Source organism: Cavia porcellus, unplaced genomic scaffold, assembly GCF_034190915.1.
Source record: "Cavia porcellus strain 051 isolate PalLab524CR breed Dunkin Hartley unplaced genomic scaffold, mCavPor4.1 scaffold_18, whole genome shotgun sequence".
Lineage (NCBI taxonomy): Eukaryota > Metazoa > Chordata > Mammalia > Rodentia > Caviidae > Cavia > Cavia porcellus.
Genome location: NW_026947501.1, coordinates 69,194,257 through 69,202,102, shown reverse-complemented (window position 1 = coordinate 69,202,102; position 7,846 = coordinate 69,194,257). Strand labels below are relative to the sequence as shown.

Genomic DNA, 7,846 nt, shown 5'->3' with positions numbered 1-7,846 from the left:
GCTGCCTGCTTCCCGACTCAGAGATTTCTGGAGTTGAAGTAACCCACAACAGCTGTGCAAGGTAGACACCCCCTAAAATCCCAACAGGAACCGCCAGCTCACGCTTGCCCACCTCAATGCCAAACAATGCAGTGGGGAGAGAAAACAACACCCCGCCCGGGCCTGTGGGTGGGGGGCACGGTGACACTCCTGCAGGGAGACACAGAGCAACAAAAGGAAAGTTAGCCTGCATCTAGAACAAGCACTCAGAGCAGCGTCAGGAGCCTGGAGGCCCAAAGCCTGGGGAAGCCGCTCTGGGGGGCGCTCAGACAGGATCCGGAGGGGTGGGGGCGGTGCGTACATTTTTAAGAAGTGTTACAATAAAAGACACATTGCTGTGAAATTCCCCTCCAAACCCTCTCCCCCTCACTGTAAACACACTCCTCACAGTTCTGGAAATCCTCTTCTGTGAGTGTCTGTGCCAGCCAGACAGAAAGACGGACTCATGAATATGAGTCCACCTTACTCACCACCTCTGCCCCAAAGTCGAAATGACCGTGCAGGAACCCCTGGTGAATCAGTTCAGGATGCCAAGGCGTTCATGAAAGAGGACTTCCGGAACAGCCTCAGAAATTGGCAAGTATGACGGGATGAGGGTGTGGAAGTGTGGGGGTGGAATTTTGAGGGACATTAGTGGCAATGTCTTTTATTGGAGTGATTTCTTGTTTAAACACCCATATTTGGACTGCACCTCAAGTATATGATGTAGGCTCCCATCATACCACATGGCTCTGGAAGGGCCTTTTGCCCAGCTTGGTCTTGGTGAGTGAAGCTCCTGGAACCACACCCCACCCCACGCTGAGTGGGAGTGGTCAATGGACCACAGCTCCTGAGTGTGGGATCAGGAGCCCCCCAACCCAGCCCTCGCTCCCCAGTTCTCAGTACTCGGGGTGAGACCTGACCAATAAATGCCCAGAGCATAACTGAGCGGCCTCCTCAGCCTCCCCAGACCGGAGCTCCAGGGCAACTACCTCCCTACCTGGATCACAGCCCCAGACAGGGACAGACGTAGGGAGACAACCGCCACACACACATACACACACCAGTCAGCATGGCCTGCAATGCCCTAAGAGAGGAAGGCGCACAGGAGGGCACCCCGGGCTCCTGAGCTGCCCCGGAGGTTCAGGCCTGGACCCACACACAGGAAAAGCCCTCTTTGGGGCTTATTTCTCCCCAGGTTGAACCTGGGGGGAAGGTTGGTTGTTTGTCTTGTCTTTATGAGACAGGGTCTCACTATGCAATTCCAGCTGGCCTTGAGCTCACAGTGTAGTTCTGGTGGGTTTTCAACTCACAACTACCCTCCTGCCTCAGCCTCTTGAGCACTGGGATTACAGGCACGCACCACCACACCCAGCTAAACCTGTGGTTTTGGGTGCAGTTTCCTCCTGAGGGAACAGGTGGCAGCAGGAAGTGAGGGCTGAGCTGGTTCTCAGGCATTTTCCCTGGAAGGAGGAGAGGGACCCCAGCACTGGGCCCTCGGCATGCTAGGAAGGGAGGGTTTGACCACTCCCTCTCGGCCTCAGGTTTAATGTCGCCTCCCAAGGAGGATACAGAGCCCCTCACCCGCTCAGCACTCCTGCAGACCCTATGGGTAAAGGTCCTCTGAGTGGTGGCCTCATTGCTCAGGCCACTGACCCACCCCCAGCCCCACACCCTGCCCTGGGTGGGCTTCGCCATCGCCATTACAGGAAGAACAGCGTGGCTCTCTCTCCTCTGCACCGGTGTTAACAAGGATGCTCCCTTCAGGAAGGAAGAAAATGAGTGCACCAGCGATCCAGGCTCGGTAGCTCTGCATGCACCTGCACTGATAGTGACTGACAAGATAGAAACCTGTTTCCCTCTTTTGGGGTCCAGGTTTTCTATCTTCTTCCTTTGTTTTGTAGGAAACTTCGATCTCATGGCACAATAAAGTTCCTCCAGCACCTACCCTCACATCCATCCTCTACTCAGTGAGAGAAACAAAGTCAGAGAAAAGATATGCCCTGGAAGTCACACATATCACATCTGCTCACCAACCGACTGGCCAAATCTTGACCAGCGAGTCATGCTTGAAAGGGAGCTTGGAAAAGTGGCCAATGGCTGATCACTCATGTCCAGTAAATTGATCATTATACAGGGAGACGGGCCTGGCTACCAGGGGATGTTGCCACCCAAGGGCTATCTTGCTGCTCACGGTGTCACCCCTTGGCTGCCACCAGTACAGCTCTGTTAACCCGCATTACAGATGAGAGCGTCACGGTTCGGAGAGTTTCACAGTGGGTGAGTGGCCCTTAGGATTGCAGCCTGGGACTGCAGGCTGCCCCAGGCCCAGTCCTGCTGGGACATTTTGCATCATCTGAGCAGTGGAGGAGATGGGACATCCAGGTCACACACGTCCTCTCTCAACCCACACCCGTGCAGGGAAGCAAGGCCAGGGTCCTGCCTTTGCTCCCCATCCAACACCATTTCATATGTCAAATCCTCTTCGCTGATCTGTCCCTCATGCTGCTTTAGGCACAGTGGGGCTGAGTCCCAGGGGCCTCTCATTCCAGGGGAGCTCAGGATCAAGAGGAGCAGACAGGGACGGCTTCCCTGAGGCCACGACTTGCAGCCTGAGCAGAGGCAGCAAAGGCCTCTGGCAATGATCGCCTCGCAGCTGCACAGGCTCTGAGGTGAGAGTGGGGTGCTCTGTGGGCACAGGAAAATCAGCCACATCAGGCTTGGGGCAGGTAGAAGGCCTGGGTCTGAGCCCCTTCCATGAACACCCGCCATATGACTATGGATTTTAGGCTCAGTGCTCAAGAGTGCGAGTTGGGGTGGTGGTGGAAATTGTAGGAAGGGGTTCAGCTGCTGTGGCCCATGACAGCAAAGCAGGGTGCTTAAAACAACAGAAACGTGTTCTCCACGGTTCCGAAAGGCAAAAGTCAAAGTCAAGGAGCTGCTCTGCTCGCTCCTCTGGGGGCTCCGAGGAGACCCCCTTTCCTGGCCCCTCCGCTCACTTCAGGTGACTTCCGGCTTCCTGGCTGCCCCACAGCTGGGTTTCTTCACTTGTCTCGCTTGCCACTGATTTGGGGTGCCCTTGGCTAATGCAGAGTGTCCTCATCTCCAGATATCCTTAGTTCAATGGGTTTGTATCCACCAAGGCCCCTTTACAAGTAAGGGCAGGCTCCCTGGTTCTGGGTGGATGTATCTTCATGATTCAACCCACCAGAGGTGACAAGGTGGACCCAGGGAGACCACTTACCAGGCCACTGCTATCCCCAGGTGAGCTGTGTCACAGTGGCCCGCACCAGACAAGGCAGCAGTGCATTGGGCAGGATTCTGAGAGGGAGCAGGTGGTGTCCAAGCCTGGGACAGGAGGAGCTATAGGGTGTGGGCGAGGGTAAGGGAAGGGTGTCTGGGCTTTAGAAACTGGAGGGATTATGGCTTTTTTTCCCCAAAGCATTAATTTCTGCAATATTGTGCCACAAAATTTACCCTGCTCCACAAACCCAATTACCCCAGTTGCAATTCCCGCAGGCGCTTCCAGCCTCTTCAAAGCACCCCCGCGGACGTGTTTCAGGCTGCTGAGCTCTGAGAAACACAAGAAGACCTTCTTGCAATCACTAAGTAATTGCTTTTTGACTATAAAAGTAATTAAGAAATGGCACCAATTTCCCTAAGTGTAATGTGATTAAATCCAGTGGCTTGGGAAATCATTTGTGATAAACTGACACAGCCAAAGACCAGGCTGCAGGAGTCAGGGAGACACCTGAGATGCGAGGTGTTCTCCAGCCTCTCCCCACAGGGCGGGCTCCTCAGCATCCAGACATGGCCGGCCAAAGAGGCCCAGGTGGAGGACAGGAGAGCCAGATTCCCTGCAGCTGGCGGGGTTAGGGCAGGGCTGTGGAAGCCCCCTGCTTGCGCCTGGGCTGAGGCAGGGAGCCCAGGGACAGGGCAAGGGGCAGTGCCAGACCCTGAAGGTAGAGAAGGACACGGGCTTTTCACTGGGTGAAACACAGGCATCCAGCAGATTCCCAGGACTGGGACAGGCCCAGCCCTCATCCCTGATGCTACCTTTTCCAGGCGACCTCCGGCACCTCATGTGGCCGCCCTTTGTTGTCCTTACCTGAGGCCTCATCCCCATCAGGCTCCAGCCTGCAGAAAGGTCAGCTCTGACCGTGTTATGGACCACCCAGAAAACACGAGCCATAGAACAGAAAGGCTCCCCCCAGCCTCCTGGCAGCAAAACCTTGGCAACAGCCAGAGAACGACTAGCTCAGCTTTTTTTTAAAAAAGTATTTAGTATTTAGTATTACTGCTTTTTAGTTTTCAGGAGCTGATCATGTGACATGTGCTGTTTGGGGATATATTTTTGTCCTAGAACAATAACCACAGATGGCTTTCCATGTTGTCACATATTTATTCTCTCTCTCTCTCTCTCTCTCTCTCTCTCTCTCTCTCTCTCTCTCTGACACAGTCTCAGCATGTAACTCTGGCTGGCCTTGAATTTCTTTATAGACTAAACTGGCCTGGAAGTCGGAGCAATCCTCCTGCCTCAGCCTCCTGAGTGCTAGGATTATAGGAACTTACACTGAAAGTTTCAGGGCCTTGGAGCCCTGGTGGCCTGGCCACTTTCTCCATCCTGTGAACTGGGTCACATCAGAACCCGCTGTCCCTGCAGACAACTCTTCAGCCCATGGGCTCTCAGCCAGGGCTGGGACCCAGCCACATGGTTCCATGTGTTCTGCCTCCTCTTTGAAGGGCTGTCCTGGGCTGCAAGGCCTTCTTTGAAGTTGCCCGTGGTGGTTCGCCTCTCTCAGGGAGTTCATTTCCACGTCCCCCACAAGCCCAGGAGATATAGGCCTGGTGACATGGCTGGAGAGATCCTCAGGGATCGGGCAGCCTTTCTTCCCCAGCTCGATGTGTTTTGTTTGAAAACAGCACAGCTTTATGGCCAGCCAGGGCCTGCGATGCAATCTGGCGCCCAAAGCTGAGTAAACAGCGCGGCTCCTGCACAGCCTGCTGGGCTGCGGGAACCCACTGGCCTTATCTGGGACCCTCGGGGCGAATGCCAGAGCATAACAGTACTGGGAGCTTTGCAGTCTGCTCTGCGTCCCTTCAAGCCTCTTTCCTCTCTGAGCCTTAGTTTCCCCATCTGCATGACGGGAACAGTATTGCCTGGCAGCCCGGATGTTCTTTAGCAGACAGCGCTGGCAGCATGGGACCGGAGTGGCCACCGTATGGTGGCTTGAGCGGGCGACCAGGACAACTTCCTGGCCTCTCTGAGGCTTGGTGGGGTGCCAGCACGCAGAGGTCCGGGGCGGGGGGCTCTTTCCAGGTCCTCGGTGTCCCCAGGACTTAGATACACACGCAGAGTGACATTGCACATTAAGTGAAGGTGCAAAAGAGGCGCCTCCGTGGGAGGAAAGCGCGCTGCGGAAGGGTGAGGGAAACGCGTCTTCGGTACCCAAACCTCCCTGGTAACTAACTGGTGTAACTAAGCACTAAAAACTCCCTGGGTGTTACGCCAGGTACACACCCTCCTGCAGACAAACTCGCTGGGTTTCCTGCAACATGTAAATGAAGGCTCAGCTACGCCTTTTGATTGGTTGTGCCCACATGCAAATGAGGGATGGAAAATCGCATCTGGGATTGGTCCTGTGATGGTGGCGCAGACCAATGAAGGACTGAGAATACTGCTTTCTGATTGGTTACACGTGCAGCGCTCAGGAGCCCTGCGGTCATTCTGGGCGCTCTGTTGGTCATTCTTTCTATGGACCATCTCGTTCAACCTGCGAGCCGGGATTTTTATGACCTTTGACACAGTTAGTTGTCCCGTGTCCCCAGCCCTAATCTGCTGCCTCACGGGCCCCTCAGTGATGCCTGTTAGTCTTTCAAATACACTAACCTGGCAGGGGAGACGCCGCGGCCGCGAAGGTGGTTCCCCAGGGCGACTCGCATCTTGCACTGTGGCTGCGCTGACCCCTGCGATTTCCCCAAGTGTGGGAAACGCGACTGCGTAATTTATTGTAGTTGGGGACTGCGTTCGCGCTCTCTCCTGTACAATAAATAAATAAAAATTAAAAATGACTTATAACTAATTCGTCAGTGTTTGATAAATCACACTCCCGGGCAAATACCCTCCATATGCTTATAGCTGGAATCCTGCCATTTGTTCAGTTATCCCTTATCCATTCATTCCTTCTTTCCCCAGCACTGGAGACTGTACGCAGGGCCTCTGCATTGAGTCGAATCCCCAGCCCTTTATTTTTTATTTTGAGACAAGTTCTCACTAAACTGCCAAGTGGTCCAGGCTGGGCTGGAATTTGAGATCCTCCTGCCTCAACCTCCCCGATCCCACAGATTACTGCGCACTACCACCCTAGCGTATGGTTATTAGATCTATGGCAGTTACCATTCCTAGTCACTGAGGAGGTCTTCACTGATGGTTTTTAAAATCACAGTGACTTTAGAAACCCCCAGGCTACAATGGACAGGAAGCAGATGTGGGAAGGAAAATTATCTCATAATCCCAGAGTATCCTTTTAGAGCTATGATAAACCACAAAACTAAAGGAGACCCTGGGGGACCTTCTCTTCTTCTGGGGGGGCAGCATCTCATCACCCCAGATAGAATTTGCCTTTTTGTAGCTGGATTCCCCAAGAGTAAAAACTTCTGATCCTCTGAGAGGATGGTTGAAATGTCATTTCCAAATAAACCCCGGTTACCAACCTCACCCTCTCTCCAGCCCTCCTCCCCTCTCAAGATCAAAAGAGGCATTTGGGCCTTTAAGATAACATTCATTTGCAGAGAGATGGCAATATATAAGATTAATGAAAATTAACACAATCCCACCGAGTAGAAGAGCTTTTGTTCAGTCGTTTGTCCTGTTAATTATACGGTTGGGGTGGTGATAAATGCTTTAAATCAAGAGTGCCTTGAAAACCATTTCAATGATTTTCACTTAATTAGGTTTTGTGCCTCCTCCCAGCCGGGGATCCCTCTCCAGCCGCCTCTGCCTTTGGAACTCGGAACTGAGCCCTAAGCTACAAGGGGACCTGTCCTAGCTAGCCCAGGGCTGGCTGACCGCAACACACCCCGTGCCTCCTTTATTATGTTTAAAGTTGCTTTGCAAATCCAAGATCAAAAGAGATTTATCAATTTCAGTCTGGTCCCACTGGACATTGTGACAGGACCCGGGACAGGACAGGAGACAAGAAGGAAGGGCCCCTGCGATATCACTGTCAGATTAGAGGCGGAAGTGGGTGTGGGGCACCCAGTGGCCGGCCTTGAGGGCTGAGCTGGGGTAGTAGCAGCAGGGCTGGAAGGAGAGGGGAGCTGGCTTGTGCAACCCCCAGACTGAGAGTCTCCGAATCATGGAGGCTCCCCCTCTTTGCTGGCTGTTCTGGGGAAACCTCCCAGACTGCCAGGGCCTGGGCTAAGTGGACAGCAGTTCCAGCACCACAGTGGAGGCTCAGGAAGCAGACCACGTCCTTCTCCAGAGAGCCTCTGGCTTGCAACTCAGCACCAGCACCGTCCAGCCGGGGAGGGGGATCCCCTCTCTCTTCACTCTCCACCAGCCTATCTTGCCAGGAAATGCAGACTGCAGATAATTCCACAGCCTGGCGGCTCTGGGTAAACTACTCAAAGTTTCTGAGCCCTGTGTAATTTCTGAGGACCACTCTGTCCCTTTCCCTAGCAGGCAGACCCCTCCCCCAGCCTTTGCCCTTAGCTCATCTTCAGCCCTTTTTATTTTTGTTTGGAAATGGGTCTGGCTAAACTGCTAAACTGCCAAGGTTAGGCTCACACTTGCAGTCTTCCTGCCTCAGCCTCCCTCCCAGGATAC

The 7,846-nt window shown here is 53.7% G+C and overlaps 1 non-coding gene across 1 annotated transcript; it reads left to right on the top strand.

The window, feature by feature from the left end:
• Nucleotides 1–5,900: 5,900 nt before the first annotated feature.
• On the top strand, nt 5,901–6,061 carry LOC111755329 (U1 spliceosomal RNA). Its single transcript, XR_002789887.1, has one exon. It is a non-coding gene; the product is annotated as a U1 spliceosomal RNA (small nuclear RNA).
• The last annotated feature ends 1,785 nt before the right edge of the window (nt 6,062–7,846 follow it).